The sequence below is a fragment of the Eulemur rufifrons genome, chromosome 2 (genome assembly GCF_041146395.1).
Source record: "Eulemur rufifrons isolate Redbay chromosome 2, OSU_ERuf_1, whole genome shotgun sequence".
In the NCBI taxonomy this organism is placed as follows: Eukaryota; Metazoa; Chordata; class Mammalia; order Primates; family Lemuridae; genus Eulemur; species Eulemur rufifrons.
In genome coordinates this window covers 122102567-122120211 of record NC_090984.1, presented here as the reverse complement: position 1 = coordinate 122120211, position 17645 = coordinate 122102567, and positions in this window count along the sequence as shown.

Genomic DNA, 17645 nt, shown 5'->3' with positions numbered 1-17645 from the left:
CTCACCTTATCCCAGTGTATCATTGAGGAATTGCATGTAGCTGCTAGCAAGAGAGACTGGAAATAGCTATGGCTTAAGCAAGACAGAGGTTTATGTCTCTCTGAAGTTAAAGAAGTACCAGAGGCAGACGGTGCAGCACTGGTGTGATGATTCAGTGGTCATCAGGGATCCAGGTTCCCTTTGTCTTTCTGCTCCTCTATCCTTTATATATGGCTTCTGTCACATTTTGTGAGATGTGGTGTACCTCATGGTGCAATGTGGCTGCCACGGCTCCAACCATCACTTCCATGTTCTAGAGAAGAAGCAGGAGAATGGGGAGAGGGAGCAAAAAGGGCACAGGCAAGCTGTCTGATCTCTTTTTTGGAGCTCTCCTAGCAGTCACACCCAGCAACTTCTGTTTTAGCTCATTGGCTACCTCCTGGCTGCAAAGGCGGGGTACTTGCATCCCAAAATGAAATGAGGGTTCTTTAGTAAGGAAGAATGGGAGCACGGCGGGCAGCCAGTGGTCTCCACCACACCCTCCCACTTTGCTGGATTGCTGCAGTTCCAGTTTCCCCTCCTGCAGACCCTGCGCTCACAGTCTGGTGGCCGTGTGGCTGTCTGTGTACTGCCTGCCTCTCCGTGTCCCTGCAACCCGCAGAGGGGACTTGTGAGTGGGAGCGGGTGAGGCCCAGCCAGGGCCCTGCACAGAGCAGCTCGTTCAGTGTGGTCTGCCTCCCCAGGCAGAGCTAGGACATGACCTTCTCCTCTCCAGCACTTTCTAAGCCCGAAGCTCAGCTCCTATTAAGTGAGGATCAATTTGGGGGCGGGAGGCTGACAGGACCTGCCACCAGATCGATGGGCAGGCAGCATTTGCCCAATCACCCTGGCCAATGAGGGCGGGCAGCATGCCCCTGGGCGGTACGGGGATCCCAGCCCCATGGGAGAACAGGCGCATCCGTGCTCTCGGAGAGGCGTGACCCCAGACTGACGAAGGAGGATGCTCTCCGGGCCCAGCTCCCAGACACGGGGGCCTGAGCCTGCCGGCCCCAGGCAGGATGGCCATGGCTCCCTCATGGCGGGGGCCCGCATCGAGGAAGCACACAGGCAGGACCCTGGAAGCCACAGGCCAAGCCCCAGCCCAGGGCAGAACCCCGAGGGCAAGGCCTCTCTCCCAAGCTGGACAGCACGGCCCGGCCAGAAGGCCTGCGTGTCACTAGGCCAGCCGCCCATCCCAGAGCCCCTGAGCCCTGGTAGCAGGGCTGCCATGGGCCCCCTCGCACGCCTAGGCCGCCGGCGCGAGGCCAGACTGCCCTTCTCCAGATTCCTGGATGAGGTCACCGTGCGGGTGCTGGACCCCGCGACCCTGGAGGCCCTCAGGGGGTCCAAAGGTCGCAGCCCTGAGCCCTCCTCGGATAAGCAAGGCCCGGGCCTGGCCCAGGAGGCCCTCGCCGGAGCTGCATCCCGGGAGGAGGAGGACCCAGCCCCGAGCCCCCAGCTTTCCTCCGAGGCCGCAGCTGAGGCTGTGCGCGGGGTGGGGCCAGGCGGGGCCGTGGAGACCAGCGGGCCTTGCACCGGCAGCTGCCAGCACGGAGCCCAAGCCGCCTCCCCACGGAGACCTTCAGGCCGGGTGAGTCTGCCCCCGACTGTCACCCAGCAGGCAGCTTGGGTCTGCAGCGGTCCTGCCCTCCCCGTATGCCGTTTCCCCGCAAGTCCTGGCCAAGCCCTCCGAATTCCCTCGTCACACCCCCTTTGTAATATCTGTAACAGGAAGACCTTGAGTACCGAAAGAATGAATCTCTGAGGTGAAATTTCTGGCTTTGGGACAGGCAGACTATTTCTGGACCAAGCACACATGAGTAGACAGTAATGATAATGACAACATCACCACCCGCATTGGCAGGGCCCTTGGCGGCTCACCACGGGCTTTCCTGTGATTGTCCTTGTAAATTTCGGAGCCTCAGACAACTCCACATGAGGGAGGATGTCACACTGTCCTGTCAGGACCAGGTGGGCTGATGTCTTGCATAGCTGTCCCCATTTCATGGAGATGGAAACTGAGGCTTTGAGGGGCTGCTCATTGCCCCAGGTGACACACGGAGCCCGGGCTTGGCCTGCAGGTGTCTCTCCTCAGCACCCTCCACGCTGGCCGCTGCCCGTGGCCTGGCCTGTCTCCAGAGCAGTCGGCGGGGGGAGCTCCGGTCACTGAAGCCCCACCGGCCCTTTCCCTGTGGGTCTGCTGTGGGCAGCTGGGCCTGGGAGTTCTGGGGGGGACTCTCATCTTGAGGGTCAGCTGCCTGCTGTGTGGCTCTGGATAGGCCGCCCCATCCTCACTGGGCCTCAGTTTCCCCAGCAGTGAAAAGGCAGGAATGGTTACACAAGCAGCTAATAAGCACAGTGCCCCCAGCCTCCTCCACACAAAGTGGTGGTCTGAGTCCCTGCTCTGAGAAGTGCCAGGCCCCTGGAGGATGCTGTCCCGAGGCTCCTGGCACGTGCCTCTTGGGGCTACCGAGCAGCACAGGGCCGCCGGCCCATGGGGGCCCAGCAGTGTGCGGGAGAATGGGCCTGGCCGGGCGTGTCTTACGGAGGAGCTGGCCTTGACTCCCTGAAGCGGGAGGTGGCATCAGCCCTGGAAGGCAGGGCTGGGCCTTACCGGGCATTGGAGGTCCCAGGTGCAGCCCTAACTCTCCTACAGCCCGCCCCGGCCCCACCCCCAGGACCATATCCCGTGGTGGGCAGCGACTCTGAGCCCCTCCGCTCCAGCCTCAGGTGCAGCAAGCCCATGACAGTGACCCGGGGATTGGGCTCATTTTACCCACCGGCCCAGGAGGCCTAGAAGACTAAGCCCCACAGGGTCCTCGCTGGGCTGTGTCCTGCGCAGGGAACCTGGGCAAGTCATGTTCTCCTCGGGGTCTTCTGGGGGTGGGGGCTGGGAGAAGGGAGAGTTAGAGGTAACTGGCATCCAGGCCTGGCGTGAGGTGGGAATTCAGCCACTGCGATGGCGACAGCGATGAAGATGATGATGGCAGCGCCTCTCGGGGCTTGTCTGTTGATCTGAGTACCTACTGTGTGCCTTCTACCTTCCTGGGCTGGACAGGCCTGCGTCGCTTCCTGTCCCGCAGTTGTTGGGGGAGTTGTAAGGAAGCAGTGCAGGCCCCCAGCTTCAAGTCATCAACTTGAAGGCCCTTTTTAGAGAGAAAATGCCTGGAGTTCCACCGTTAACCACTTCGAGAGGAAGCTGCTGACCAGCGGAGGCCCCGGGTCCCAGTCCCGTCTCTCTCCTGCCTGGCTGAGTGGCCATGGGAGAGTCCCTGGTCCTCCCCTTCATTGTTCAGCAAACAAGAGGCCCCTGTGGAGGTCTCTGGGACCTCCAGCTGTCACAGACATGTGATGGAGGTTCATTCATACTACAGTGTGAATGACTCCAGCCAATCTTTTTCTGAGAAGAGAGCAGGAGGCACAGGGCGAGGGTCACAGCCCCGGATGGGGTTATGACAATACCCTCGTGCCAGTCCACAGTGCTGCAGCTGGATCCCGGCTGAGAGGCTGTCCGGCTGAGTGGCCTTGACCAAGTCACTCCACCCTCCTGGCCTCAGTGTCCCCGTTGGTAGGGCAGCTGAGATGTGGATGGAGCCTGTCCTGAATGAGGGACCTCCAGGGTGCCTCTGCAGGGGGCAGCTGCCTCCCAGCTCCCTGACTGTTGCCATGTGGGAATGTGGGCCGGAGTTGCCAGATCTTCCAAAATTTTCAGTAGAAGCCAAAAATACGGATTTTAAAATGTAAACTCTCCTAATTTTTAAATGTTGGCTGAAATGTTTTTTTAAAAAAAAAGCTTTCTGCAGGCCAAATACAACATGCTGGTGGGCCCGATTTAGCTCAGGGAGGCCAGTTTGCAGTCAGTCACCAGCCTAGTCGTCGGCACTGGCGCACAGGTGGGACAGCGGGGAGGCCTGTCTGAAGCCACTCAGAGCCCCGGCAAGACTTGGGGCTGGCGCGGCAGGTGGCACAGGGTCCCCTCTAGAACCCCAAGGGGAAGGACATTCTTGGCCCCATCTGGGGACAGCCCCAAGCCAGGGCCAGGCCTCAGGTCCCCAACTTGCTAGGTGACCTCTGCAGGTGCTCTCCCCTCTCCCAGGATCAAGGCGGGGCAGCGCGTGGCTGTTTGGTGTCCCGCTGAAGCAGGGGCGGGGCTCGCACGGCGCACCCAGCGCAGACCAGGCCCCGCGGGGCTGCCCGGGGGCCACGGGGCGCGGCAGCTCTCGGTCTTCTCACCCTCGACTCCATGACCCCAGTCTCTTTGGCTGGCTCTGCGCCTCCCTGAGTGCGGCCGTGGCGGAGCCCGGCTCCGTCCTGGCGCCTCTTCTCCCCTTCCGAGACCACTCCCTTGGGGACCTCTTCAGTGCTGTGGCTTTAAGTGTTACTTCCGATCTGACCACTCCCAGGTTCACAGCGGCTGGGCCCTCCCCTGAACTCCAACCCCAAGTCCCCGCCCCTTGACGGCCCAACTGGGACCGACCTGAAGTCCCCTCTTCTCCCCACCCCCTCCCGGCTGCGGAGTCCTCCCAGGAATTCCCTCCCTCCCACTCGCCTCCAGTCTGTCAGGGAATCCAGCCTGGTCCCTGCTGGCCTGGCGTCGTGCGCGAGCCTCCGCGGGGACTCCCCGGGGTCCTGCACAAGGCAGCGTGAGGGACACTCCTCTGTTTAGCCCTTCAGGGGCCCCATCCCGCTCAGGACAGAAGCCAAAGTCCTGAGGGTGGCCCCGGAGGCCCCGCCCAGCCCTCCTGCTTCCCAGAGCCACCAGGCACCGCCCCCCTCGCCCCCCTCGGGCTCCCCACGACTCCCTCCTGCCTCTTGCGGGTTCTGCTCGCGCCCTCCCCACCGCCCTGTGCGCAGTTGCTCCCCTGCCGCCCCGCCTGGCCTGCCGTCCTTCCTGCCATCCCCGCACACTTAGCCCCGGGACCGCTCGGTGCGAGGGGGCGGTTTCCGGACTTCTCTTGCGCGCCGTGTCTCCCTGCGCTAGAGTACCGGCACTGCGAACGCAGAGAGTTTCATCTAGTTTGTTCGCTGCTGAATCCCCTAGAGCAGAGCTCCCCATACAGTGAATGTTTGTTGAATGAATGCCAGAAGGCAGAGAGCAATGTAAAACATCTCGTGAACGTGACCACCAGAATGAGCAATTGAAAGGCTGGCTCTCCAGAGCAGCTGCAGCCCTTTACCAGCTCTGTCCCCAGGAGAGTCCCTTACACACTGCCACCTTGTTGCTGACAAAGTCCTCTGAGGATTTCCCATCTTTCCTTTCCAGATGTGTGATTGAGGATCAGAGAGGTTGAGAGCCTTGCCCAGGATCACACAGCTGCACAGGAGGCCCAAGTCACCCCAGTGAGAGGTGTGCTCTGCGCCCCCTGCGGGCCCCCCTCCCCCCCGCGGTGCCTAGGCACGTTTCCTCCCCTCCTGTGGGGCAGGGGAGCAAGCCGAGAGAAACCGAGGAAGCCAGAGCCAGTATGGGTGTGAGGAGGCCCCGGGGGCAAGCAGCAGGGTTGAGGTCCATGAGGCCAGAGGTGGGCTCCCTTTCTTTTTCTTGATAGTTTCAGGACTTGGCAGGATCGGGGTGGGGCGGGAACGGGCAGCCGTGCAGCGGAGCCAGACGGTCCACAGAGGATTTACACGCATGCTCGTGTGGACAACGGACCGGCCACGCCTGCAGGGGCTCCCCTGGGCAGAACTCTGTGCAGGTGCCGTGCTGGGTACCAAGGGGACTCCGGTCCCCTCTGGCACAACAGTGGGCTTGAAGAAGGGACGCAGGATGGCGTGAGAATGCCGAGGGTTGTGAGAGCAGGACGGTGCTGCCCGGCAGGGCAGGGGCGCCACCGGCTGGGTGAGGAGCCGCTGCGCGTTCAGGCTGCGCCACCTGCTCACCGGAGGCCTCCCTGCCAGGCCAGGCACAGGCAGATGCAACGGCTGAAGGAGAGCGCCCTGCGGTCGGGGCTGTCATTTATACTGTAGGCGGTGGTCAGAGAAAGCAGGCACTAGACATGCAGAGGTCAGGGCTGAGCATTCCAGATGGAGGGAAAGACGTGCAAAGTCCCTGAGGCAGGAATGAGCCCGGTGAGCTTGGGACCAGCAGGGCAGCCATTGTGGCCGGCGTGTGCTGGGGGGTGGGGGGGGTGGGGTCAGAGGGACACGTGGGCCAGGTCAGTATTTACCACTCCCTCACAGAGGCCTGACTGGGGGTCCACGGTCACCTCCTCCCTCGCATCTTGGGAGCACCTACTGTGTGCCAGTTTCCGTGCCCAGGTGCCACAGGGAGGATGGCAACTGTGTGAAGCCGGTGAGAGCCCTGGCCCCACATCTCCAGGCACCTGCATGTAAACTGCTGGGGTTTGCCTCCTGGAGCCTCTGTTTTTGCATCTGTAAAATGGGAGTTCCAAGACCTGCCTGGCAAAGTCTCTCTGGGGAGTAAGTGGAATGGATCTCTGTCACTGCTGCCCTGGGAGCAGAGCCAGCCGACTGAAGGGCGGGTGGGCCAGGCACCCCCCTGAAAGTCAGAATCCCACAGAGAGCGAGCAAGGAAGCAGGTGGTGGGAAGGAGGCAGTGTGAGTGGGGGTCGGCCCTCGAGGGGTGGGCATTCTGGGACATGTGGGGAAGACACCGAGTGAGGAGGGAGCAGGGGCCTGGGCACCGTCCAGCGTGGCCAGCAAGTAGGGCTCCTGCGAGGGTGTTGGGACATGAAGGTGACTGCTGGGCTGGAGCCCCGGAGGGTACAGGGGAGCTGAAAGTGACAGGATGACAGGTGTGTTGTAGGAAGAGGCAGAGTGGACTGGAGGACAGGGCCCAGAGGCAGGGAAGGACTGTACCCTGAGTACTCAGAGAGCTCACCTGTGTTCCCATCTGCCCTGAGGGGAGACGCCACCCCACCATTTCACAGTGGGAAGCCTGGACGTGCCCCAGGCACCTCCCACCCCCTTGTGGTCCTCACCCTCTCCTTCTTCCTCCTCTATAGGGAGGCACTGCCTTTGGCCCAAGACCCAGCCAGCACCCCAGTTCTCCAGCTTAACAGGTAGGCCTCACCTAGCCTCAGGTGACTTTGAGCAAGCCACTTTGTGCGCTGGCCTCAGTTTCCTCATCCATAAAAGGGGCCTTAGGGAAACATCCTCAAGTCCTGTGGTTAGTGAATGGCACAGTCAAGACTTGTACCCTGGGCACTGGTCCCAACACCAAGTCCATTGCCCAGTGCACTGTGCCTCCCCCCCACCCCTGGCCAGCCTCCCTGCTCTCCCCTCCCTGGCCACACACAGCAATGACTGCTCAACACATGGCCAGGTGCTGGGCTGGGGAAGACACAGGCCCTATCACATCTGGTTTCAGGACTTAACCCAATGACCACTGAGTTCCCATGGAGGACTGCATGGAGGAGGCATCCTTTAAGGGTGAGGGCAACAGCTACCTCGCAGGCACTGGGTCAGAGGAGAATTTGAAGAGTTGTAGCAGTATCACAGCCAGGCTTCAGGGTCTGCAAGAGCAAGTGAAGGGTGGAGGCCGGTTCCTGTGAGTCCCAGCCCCAGCCCCTGCCACCAGGGCAGCTCAGCCATCCCCTGCCTCCCCCAGAGTCCCTTCTAGGCGTGAAGGAGGAATTCCCAGACTGGTCTTTTAGAAGAGCTGAAACATTCAATGTAAATAATTAATGCTAAATTTTTAAAATTAAATTTTAATACATTCTTATTAATTTTAGACAAACTCCCTGGCAGGTCATTCACTGTGGGCAATTAAGGCAACTGGAGACAGCCTTTGGGTGAAAAAGGCCTCTGAGAAGTGGGGTCCAGGTCCAGCTGAGCCCCTTCAGCTGTGGGGTCTCCGGCAAGCCCCCCTCGTCCCTCTGATCTTTGTTCTCCGTATCTGTAAAATGGGGACTCCCGCTTCCTGCTTCCCGGGCAGAGCTGCCGCGAGATGCCAGTGGAAAGTGCTATGACTGTGTCAGGGGTGCTGGGCGTTGTTATTTCTGCCCTCCTGCTGAGGGGGACTCCCAGGATGGGGTGGAAGTGAGTGTTGGCCACCCTTTGTGAGAGAGCCGGCTCCCTTCCTCTGTGGCCCCCTCTCCGCTGAGACCTCAGCCCAGAGCTAACGAGTGAGAATCACTGGTGCATGAATGAGCACTTCGGTGTCTTGGGTTTGGTTTGATCCTGGGTCAGGTCTGACCCTCCAGTGGACGGCTCCTCCCATCCTGCGGTGGCTGGTGAGGCCAACCCTGCTGGGTGCTGGGGTGTCCTGGTGAAAGCACGGGGTTCCTGCCCAGGACAGCCAGGAGAGGGAAGGCCGGCAAAGACCAGCTCTGGTGCGGTGGGATCCAGCCATGCATTGCCCCTGTGTATTGAGCGCCTGCTGTATGCTGGAATCTAGAGTGAGAAGCTCTGTCATGGGGACCCCCGAAAGGTGGGCCTGGGGAAGATCGGGGCGTGGGGGGTGCGATGGCCTGCGGCAAACTCTTCCTGGTAAACTCCTCATCTTGGAGGAGGAGGATTTATAGAAGAGATTCAGGCTTGTGGTGTTGGACAACTTTTAGAGTGTTGGGGAGGGGAGCCGCCATCCGGGCGCCTCAGGGATCCTGCGCTCTGAAATCCCTCCTCCCACCACAGCCCCTCCGCAGCCCACCAGTGCGGAAGGGCAGCAGAGCGCCTCGTCCAGCTTCCTGCACGCTCCCCATCCGCTCTCAGGTGAGGAAACTGAGATCGGGAGAGCCTTGGGGAGGCCTGCCCAGCACCCGGGAAGTTGGTGGCCGAGCCCGACCGAGGCCCCGCGCCGGGCCTTCCAGCTCGGAGCTGGCAGCCGGGCTGTGCCCTCGCCGGCGGGGCGGTGGGGGAGGCGGCGTGGGGCCTGGACCGGAGCGGAGCGCGCTCTCCGCGGACGCGGCTGCGGCGCCCGGCGCGAGGGGCGGATATGGGCAATAATCAGTCTTCCCAGGTCTGTCGGGTGTTCCCTGGGCTCAGACCCCCGTCCCCCTTTAATGCCAGTCCCGGCGTTGCGGGGTGATGCGGAAAGCCCCCGGGAGCGGCCTCTCGGGGTGCTGGGGAGCACGCCCCGCGCCCCTGCTCCACGCAGGAAGTGCGATCCCTCCCGGGCCGCTCGCGGACCCCGAAGCTCGCCGGCGCCCACAGGGTTAACGGGGGCTGGGGGGTCCCCACGCCCGGTGGGCGGAGGGGCTGCCCGGCTGCGCGGGCTGGGCAGGGAGGGTCTCGAAGCGCCTCTCGGGCGGGTCTGCGCAAGCCCGGCAGGGAGCCCCACGGGCGTTCAAGGGTTAATCCCTCGGGCTCGGGAGGGGCGAGCCAGACGCAGAACTCCAGAATCTGAGGGCAGCGGGTCCCTGATTGAGGAGTCTGAGGCTCTGAATACCATCACCCTCAGACCGCGTGAGTGTTCGCTTCTGCAATCCCGCACGGCCCCAATTCCTCATTCAAACATTCTGCGACTCAGAGATTCTGCGATTTTGGGGCTCGGCTTCTTCCAGGAGGGAGCGGGGGTAGGAGGGCTTAACGGGCGGGGCAGGGGGAGCAGCGGGGCCACGGCCACCCGAGACTTAACGGGGACTGCCGGTCCCGCTTCTCCGGGCAGCCGAGCTCGTCCTTGGCCGGGGTATCTCGCTTCCCGGGCCAGCCCCCTCCTCGCCCCGGGGGGCGTAACTCGGTTGCGGGGAGCGCAGCGGCCCGGGCGGGCTCACCTGTTACTTGGCCGCGACCCGGCGTGCCCACTGAGTCACGGGGGCCGCGGCCGGGGGCTGGGGGCGCGCGGGGCCAGACTTTGCGCGGTCGGAGCCCCGCGAGGGTGCCCGGCCGCGGCCCCGCTGTGCCCGCTGTGCCCGGCTCCGCCCGGCTTGGTGGCGAAGCGCACGCCTCCTGCCTGCTGACCCTCTCGTTTGGTTTCTCGCAGGCCTCTGCCGCAGACATGGAGAAACTCAGGTGAGTGGAGCGGCTTCCGTGCCGCGGCTCGCGGGGCCCCGGGGTCGGGGGTAGGTGCTCCGGGGAGGATTGGGGGAGGGGCGCATCCCTGGGGCCCGTGGCGCATCCCTGGGGCCCGCGGGCTGCTCGGGCGGACCGGCCCGGCCAGTGTGCGTGTGTGGTGCGTGTGTGCGCACTATGAGACAATGGGGAGTCCCGCATTGGGGCTCCGCAGCCCGGCCCGGGCGGCTGCGGCTGGAAATGGGGGTTGCGCCACCGAGGGCCCCGGCGGCCCCCACCCCGGGCCGCACGCCTGTCCCCGCGGGCCCTTGAAACCTGCGCTGGACTCTAGTTCGTCCCCCGGGACCCTCTAGGTTTCCATTTCTGCTGTTACGCACCAGTCCCCGGCGCTGACTTCCCCCCCCACCCCGCAGGTGACAGTTGCCTGCTCATAAGCTTTTAAGTTTCCGCCCCGGGGGCAGGGGTGGGGGATGGAGTCCTCTCGGCTGGCCAGACAGTCGCATCTTGGAGCCATTTTAGGGGAATCCCGCGACAACGTCTAGGGAGTGTCCCCCGCGACCTCCCTCCAGGTGCTAAACTTTGAGCCTCGATGGACTCCACCGGGCTCCGTTTGCGGCTGGCCGCGATCAGTCCATTTGAATATTCATGATCCCCCGCTCCCCGCCGCGACTTCCCCCGGCCACCCTGACCCCTACTTTGGGAGCACCCCCTTCCTGTGTTTTCCTCCCCGAGCCTGAGCCCGGGCGTCGTGTGGGCAGCATGCCCTGCCCCCGCGGCTGGGTCTCAGCAGCCCCTCCCCCGGCCTAGAGGTCTCTTGCCCCTCCCCCCGCCCCCGCCCCCGCCTGGAGGCCAGAATTGGCGTCCATGGGAAGGATTGTGGATGGCACGTTCCCCCATTCCCTCGAGGGGCAGAGACCTGGCAGAGCCCGGACTTGGCTCAGGTCGAGGGGAGAGGGGCCCGGGCCTTCCTAGCTGACCCTTAGTGCGGTGGGTGAGTGGCTTGGAGACACCTAGGTGGGAGCCCGGGAACAGATGGGCTCCTGTAGAGCCCGGACTGGACACTGAGAGCAGAGCCATCTGCTGGGCCATCGAGCAGGAGTGCAGCCTCCCTGTGGGTCCCTCAGCACCAACATGTCCGGGGTGGGGAGGGGGACGGCTCCAGTCTCTCAGGTGGGAGGACCTCAGACCGAAAACCTGATGTCAGTCAGCCACGCCCACCCTGTCGTGGCCGAGGTCCAGGTGGGGGCAGTGATGCCCAGAGAGTGGCAGCCCTGGCGGTGGTCACATGGATGACCTCAAACCCAGACCCAGGCTTTGACCCCAGGCCAAGGCCCCCCATCACGTCACCATCACCGTACCTTGGCTGTCATTTCCCCACACTCCCTGTGGGGGAGGGGACGCTGCTTAACTCAGCTTAGACTTGAGGAAAATGTAGCATTCATGGGGTGCCCTAAAGCCAAACCTAGGGGGTCCCTGCTATGGTTCTCTTTGTCTTCCCTCCCTCCCTTTGCCCAGCCAAGACTCTTACATACCCACCCCTGTGTGCCAGGCTCTGGGGACAGAGATGGGGCCCAGCCTGGTTGGGGGCACAGGTGAGCAGGTGAGCCAGGTGGGCAGATCAGCTGCCCAGATGCTGAGGGTGACAGGTATTGCTTTTCCTGGTGGGCTGAGGGCTTCCCTGGGCTGAGTCAGGAAGGCCGGTGGCAGTGGCCATGGCCTGGGCTTCTGGGACATTGGGCTACATGGTCTTTCTGGAGCTGGCAGAGGTCGTGTGGGGCCAGGACTTGGCATTGCCTCCTGGAGTTGGGGGGTCCTGCCTTTCTCTCCCTCTCTCTCTCTTAGTTTTTTCAGAGCTGCCCCAGGCCCTTTCCAGAACATTCTATCCTGGCCAGTTTGGGGGCTGCCCCAGTGGGCTTCTGTCCTGCATTTAGTGCCCGGGGGGGTAAGGGAAGTTGGTGATCAGGGCTCCCCACAGAAGGTCACAAGGTTTGGGGTCTCACAGACCCAGTCTCTGGCAAAGTCCTAACTCTCACTGGGCCTCAGTTTCCCCATCTGCAGAATGGGGGTCCTAACCACACCCCCAGGCGCAGAGATGTTGGGGGATGGCTGAGCCCCTGTAGGTGAAGCACCTTGCCTGGGACCTGGCCCCAAACAAACCCAGTAGAGGGTCCCTGGGGGACATTAGACTGCATGGCTGCCAGTTCCTCATGCAAGAGAGATACATAGTGATCCAAGTGAAAGGGTCCTGGGTGTCCAGAGGGATGACCTCATGGCCAGGTCCTGCCTGCTGGCCCCTAGAGCGGGGCCTTTGTGAATTGCAAGCTGGGCCTGGGGTCTGGCCTGAGCTCTGAGAGGTAGGTCCAGCCCCCATGCTCTAGAGACCCCGTCCCCTAAATACTCATTGCACGAGCAAAAGGACTCTGTCACCCAGTGGTATTGTGGCCCTCAGTGGCTCCCTTTTGTGTTCACATATACTGCTGAGGGGTTCCCCTGCCCTGGCCTCTCTGCCCGACTCCTAACCCACACTGTGGTTCCACTTCCAAGTCCCCAAAGCTGTCACCCTCATGTCTCTCTGTCTTTGCCCAGGATGTCCCCTCTGCCTAGGAAGCCCTCCCCCCACCTCTTATCCACGTGACAAACTCTCTTCCTCCCTGTCACCTTTTCCCTGTGGCTTTTGTGACCTTCTTGCCCCTCCCTCCCAAGTGGAATCAGGTGCCCCATGCACCAAGCCCCGTGCTGGGCATCGAGGCGCAGCAAGCCCCAGGCCAGCCCTCCCAGGCCATCAGGATGGGGGGGGGGCTGCCCCGAGTGCTCTGAGGTCTCAAGTTGGGGACACTGGCCTGGGGTGTTCCTGCACCTGGGGAGAGCTTCTCAGAAGCAGGGACTCTTGAGCCGAGGCTTGAAGGATGAATACGAATTTGCAAGAAGGACAAATAAGCCACCTTCCAAGAGGTCCAAAGGCCTGGGGGTTTGAGGAAGCAGGATGTGTTCAGGGAGACAGGTGAGGGGTGGGGACTGGAGGTCAGTGGGGCTCTCACTGTCACTTAGAGTGTCCTCTGTCCTCCCCAGTGCCCCAGATGGGCACCTCAGAGAGCAGAGCTTGGGTCTGAACGCCGGATTTCTGCAGCCCAGTGCCTGGCAGGGGCTGGCACACAGTAGGACTCCCCCGGGGCCCAGGTGGCACATAGTAGGCACGCAGCCACATCAGGTAATGGCCTGGTCCCCTTGTCCCTTGACGTCCCTCCCCCGTACCCAGCTATCCTGCCACCGACTGCTTGAAAAACTATTGTGTGGCGCTCAAACGTTTTGTGGGTATTACTGCGTCCCGACTGGCTGGCTGTGTGCTGCGAGCTGGCGGCGCCTCTAATCCGTCAGATTAATCTCCCCGCACCCGCACAGGGTCGGCGCAGGGTCCTGTCTGCCTCGCCTCCTGCCGCGCGCCTTTGGGCAAGCGCCTTTCTCCGTCTGAGCTCCGGTTCCCTCCCCCTCGTCAAATAGGGGAGCGGCACCTGGGGCGCAGAGGGCGCTCCGGAAGCCCAGGGCTGTTCCTGTTAGGAGTCTACACCTTCCTTCCAAAATGCAGGTTTTCAAGTTGTGACCTGTCGTAGGCACGCCGAGAAGTTAGTAAGTATCTGCACAGTTTAGCGATTAAGTTTAGAACGACCACCTGGTGGCCAGCTACCAGCCCCCCAGATGTCCCCCAAGACCTTTCCCCAAACACAGCCCTGTCCCACTCCCCAGAGGTCACCAGGAGCCTGACTTTGTGATCCGCGGATCCTGGGTGCATGCTTCTGCCACCAAGACAGCAGCCCAAACCGAGACGGTTTCATTTTGCCCGATTTAGGATCCCGTTGTCCTAAATCAGCCTGTGCTTTGGGGGTTGGCTTTTTTCACCAGGAATATCTTTTTGTGACAGTCCCCGTGGTGGTCCGTGGAGCTGTCCCTTGCCGGTTGTCTGGGCGGAGGGCGTTCCCCCGTGATTTTCCTGCAGTCCGTTTGTGCACTGACGGATGGCTGGGCAGTTTCAGCCCGGACCACCGTCGGGAAGCTGCCGTGGGCAGCCCTGTGCAGGCGTCAGGGGACGTGCGCTGCGTTTCCGGGTGTGTACCCGGAGCGGAACCGCCGGGGTGCAGGACACTCCACGGGGGCGGGGGCACGCGTGTGTGATCAGCTTTGGAAGATAAGACCACACTCTCCACGGCGCCCCTCCCACAGTGCCTCTCGGACATTGTCAAGGGACCCTCCCCGTGAACCGTTCTTCCTTCCCTGCGTCTGCCCCGCCCTTCAAGGCTTCTCCCCGTCACCATGTCACCATCCCGCCAGAGTGGGGGGCAGGGGGGCCTCAGTCGCACCTCCCGGGGTCACGGCCCCCCGGGTCTCCTCTCTGGCGAAGTCTGTGCCCACTTCCTGTCAAGGCGGCTGTCCCTTTCTCCCTGACTGCGGGAGCTCCTCGCGAGGTCTGCCAGTTTTGCGTGTGGCAGATACACCTCCTGTGGTCGCCTGCTTCTCTTTAAATGGCTCTTTGATGAACGGAAGTTCTTAATTTTAATTTTGTTGAATGTCTCAGCCTTTTACTTTTTGATTAAAGTTTTTTGGCGTCTTGTTTAAGGAACCCTTACAATGTCATGAAGCTATTGGCTTTTAATCCACTTGAAATTGGTTTTTGTGTGGTTTGAGGTTGGCACTTTTTTCTCTCTCTCCCCCCCCCGCCCCCCCGCACAAGGACACCCAGTATTGGGCCGCACTCTTCGATTCACTCACTCACAAGACTGCCAGACTGGCGTCCTGGAGCAGAGACAGAGGGTGAGCAGGTGGTCTCCCCAGTGGCCTGCCCTGCCCGGCCCTGGCCCTCTGGGTTGCCACTCCTGTTTAATTTGTTCATTGATCATGCATTCAGCACATATTTATTAAGCACCACTATTTGCCAGGGGCTGTTTTAGGCACTGAGGATGCTGCAGTGACCAACACAGGCAAAGATCCTCCAGTTGGGCGGGGGGACAGAAAATTTCTTAAAATAAATATTACAGTGACAGGTGCTATGGGGACAAACAGAAAGGAAGGCAGTGAGTGCGTGTGGCCTGGGAAGGCTCCTGAGCAGGTGCTCCCCAGCCCCAGCCGCCAAACCCTCTCCTTCACAGTAGGAATGATGTTACCTGCCCAGCAGATGGGGAGACAGGGCCAGGGCAGCGCAGAGTCAGACATCGCACAGCAAGAGCTAGTCCACGTAGCCTTAATCACATGCCAAGTTCATGTTCATTCGCTTAATCCTCAGAACAGCCTTCCAAGGCAGGTGCTATTATTGTCCCCATCTTATAGAGGTAGAAACTGAGAATCAGAGAGGTTCAGAAATTTGCCCAAGGCCACACAGCCTGTAAATGGCAGACCTGGGATTCATACCTAGGTGGTCCTACCCTCTTAACCACATATACCATTCATCAGGGAGTCTTTGCAGAAGAGTGGGAACCTGGCTGGGCTGTGGGGACAGGAGACTTTTTAAAATTTTTAAATTTTTATTTATTTATTTTTTGTCTCACTGCATTTTGTCTTACTACATTGCCCAGACTGGGCTCAAATGCCTTGAAGGGCAGGGCAGAGGAAGGAAAGAAAGAACAGTTCATGTGGAGGGTCCCTTAAGAATGCCCTGACCCCTAAAGGGGGAAATCAAAGTGAGGCAGTCATTCATACTTTAGTGAGAATTAGTCTATCAGGCTTCCTCTAGTAGGATCAGGTTGGTTTAAAAATGGGGTAGAGAGCCTTGAAGGGTGACATTTAAGGAGGGGCTAGGCCTGCCGGGGTAGTGGTAGCTGAAAGAGATAAGACATGGAGAATAGGGGACCTGGGGACAAGGGACAAGGGGCGGGGGCTGCATCAGGTGGGACAGAAGAAAAGGAGGCCGATGGGTATTGCTGGAGACAGCAAGAGGCAGCTCAGAGGGGCTGATGGAGATGAGGCCTGAGACACTGAGAAGTGGGTCTAAGTCTACGCATCATCCCACATCCGGAGCAGCTTTGAGGGTATCAACTTGGGGAGTGGGGTTTAGGGATGGGGCCAGGGTGCTCCTGGGTCACGAGGACAATCCCCAGATCTCAGGGCATCCGGGGGCCGCTTGGGGCTTCTGCTCCTATTCCTGCTTGGGGAAACTGAGGCTCCAAGAGCTGTGGTGCCAAACTCAGAAGCCCCAGCAGCCCACGGCAGGGCAGAGAGTGCTGAGGTTAGAGACTGCTCAGCCACCCACCCTCTCTCGGGTGAGCTGGCCTGGGCCCCCTCACACCCACACCACTCAGCTGGGCGACCTCCCTGCCTTCATGGAGCTGGTGCCGGGATTGGGGGGTCCTAGACACAGCTGGAGGGGGCTCAGGGAGCCCCCGACGAGTCTCCTGGCCAATGCTGGAGTCCACTGTAGCCGTGGGCCTTCTCTTCAAGACTGGGTTTTGCCCTGGGGGCTGTCCTGAGTCTGTGTGTGTGCTTGCAGGGGAGGTGGGGGCAGGACCAGCCAGGACCTAGGGCATCCCAGAGAGGCCCACGGGCTTGGGGCAGGCGCCCTGTGCCCAGCAGTCCAGAGCCACCAGTCAGCATCCCACATCCCTGATCTGCTTCACAATGCCCAGAATTCCAGAAAACAGGCCTCCTGCCGATCCAGTTAATACGTTTGGCCACGTCTGTTTGCAGTGGTGAGAAGGCTGGTGGGGTGGTCAAGTTAGCAAAGCTGGCGTGGGTTCCCTAGCGGCCAGTAATGAACCTGACAATCAAAGAGTTGAATTGCAGCCTCTTCTCACCTGGGCTCCAAGGGAGGTGGCAGGTGCTGGGAGGTTAATTTGGGGGCCCGCGGGGAGCTTGTCCTTGGCTGTGGGGCTGGCCCCGTGGTCATCTGGCTGCCCCTCCTCCCCTGAACACCAGCTCTGGGCACAATGGCAAGGGGTGGGGTTCAGGGCCAACGTGCACCTAGCCCCACCCTCCAGGCAACCTCCACCTTCCTTTAGAGGGGAGCCGGGCAGATGGTCAGTGTGCCAGGCTGGGTGCTGGGAAGCAGGGGCCAGGCAGGTGCCCAGGGAGCCCTAATGGAGCCAGAGAGTGCTCCTGGGCCCACAGCGTGGCTCCCCGTGCCCCACCCCCACCCCGAGACAGCCTCCCTAGGCTCCCTGCCCCTGGCTCGCCCACCAGAGGGACGGCCCCAAACCCAAGCTAACACTCAGTCCTTCCAGCGTGGAGCACCCGAGGGGCCCCCAGTGCCCCTAGGAAGAGGATCAGGCACCAGCCCGTGCCCAGGGCCTCCTGCCGACTGACCCTGCACTCAGCCCTGGTCTGCCCCTGCACCTCCCCCCCAGCCCTGGGCCCTGGCTGCACCTCCTCCCGCACTCTGCCACCTCCTGACCTTCACAGAGCGTGGCCGGCTTGCCACAGGTGGCTCTGACTTTGGTTTCAAGGAGACCCCTCGGCTGAGGACAGATGAGGGCGGGCACAGGATGCCCGACAGGAGGCTGTGCACAGTCCCCTGAGAGAAGTCAGGCCCAGGGCGGTGGGCGGCGCTGGCAGAAGGCTGGGCACATTCCGACGCAGAGCCGGGGTTGGGGGGGGGCCTGCTGCCGGCCTGAAGGGACTCAGGACTTTGGGGAGGGCGACAGAGTTCCCCTGGGCGCTGGAGAGACAGAGAGGAGGCAGCGGGCGCCTTGGCAGAGAGGGGGTGGCACAGGGCGAGTGCACACAGGGAAGGGGAGAGG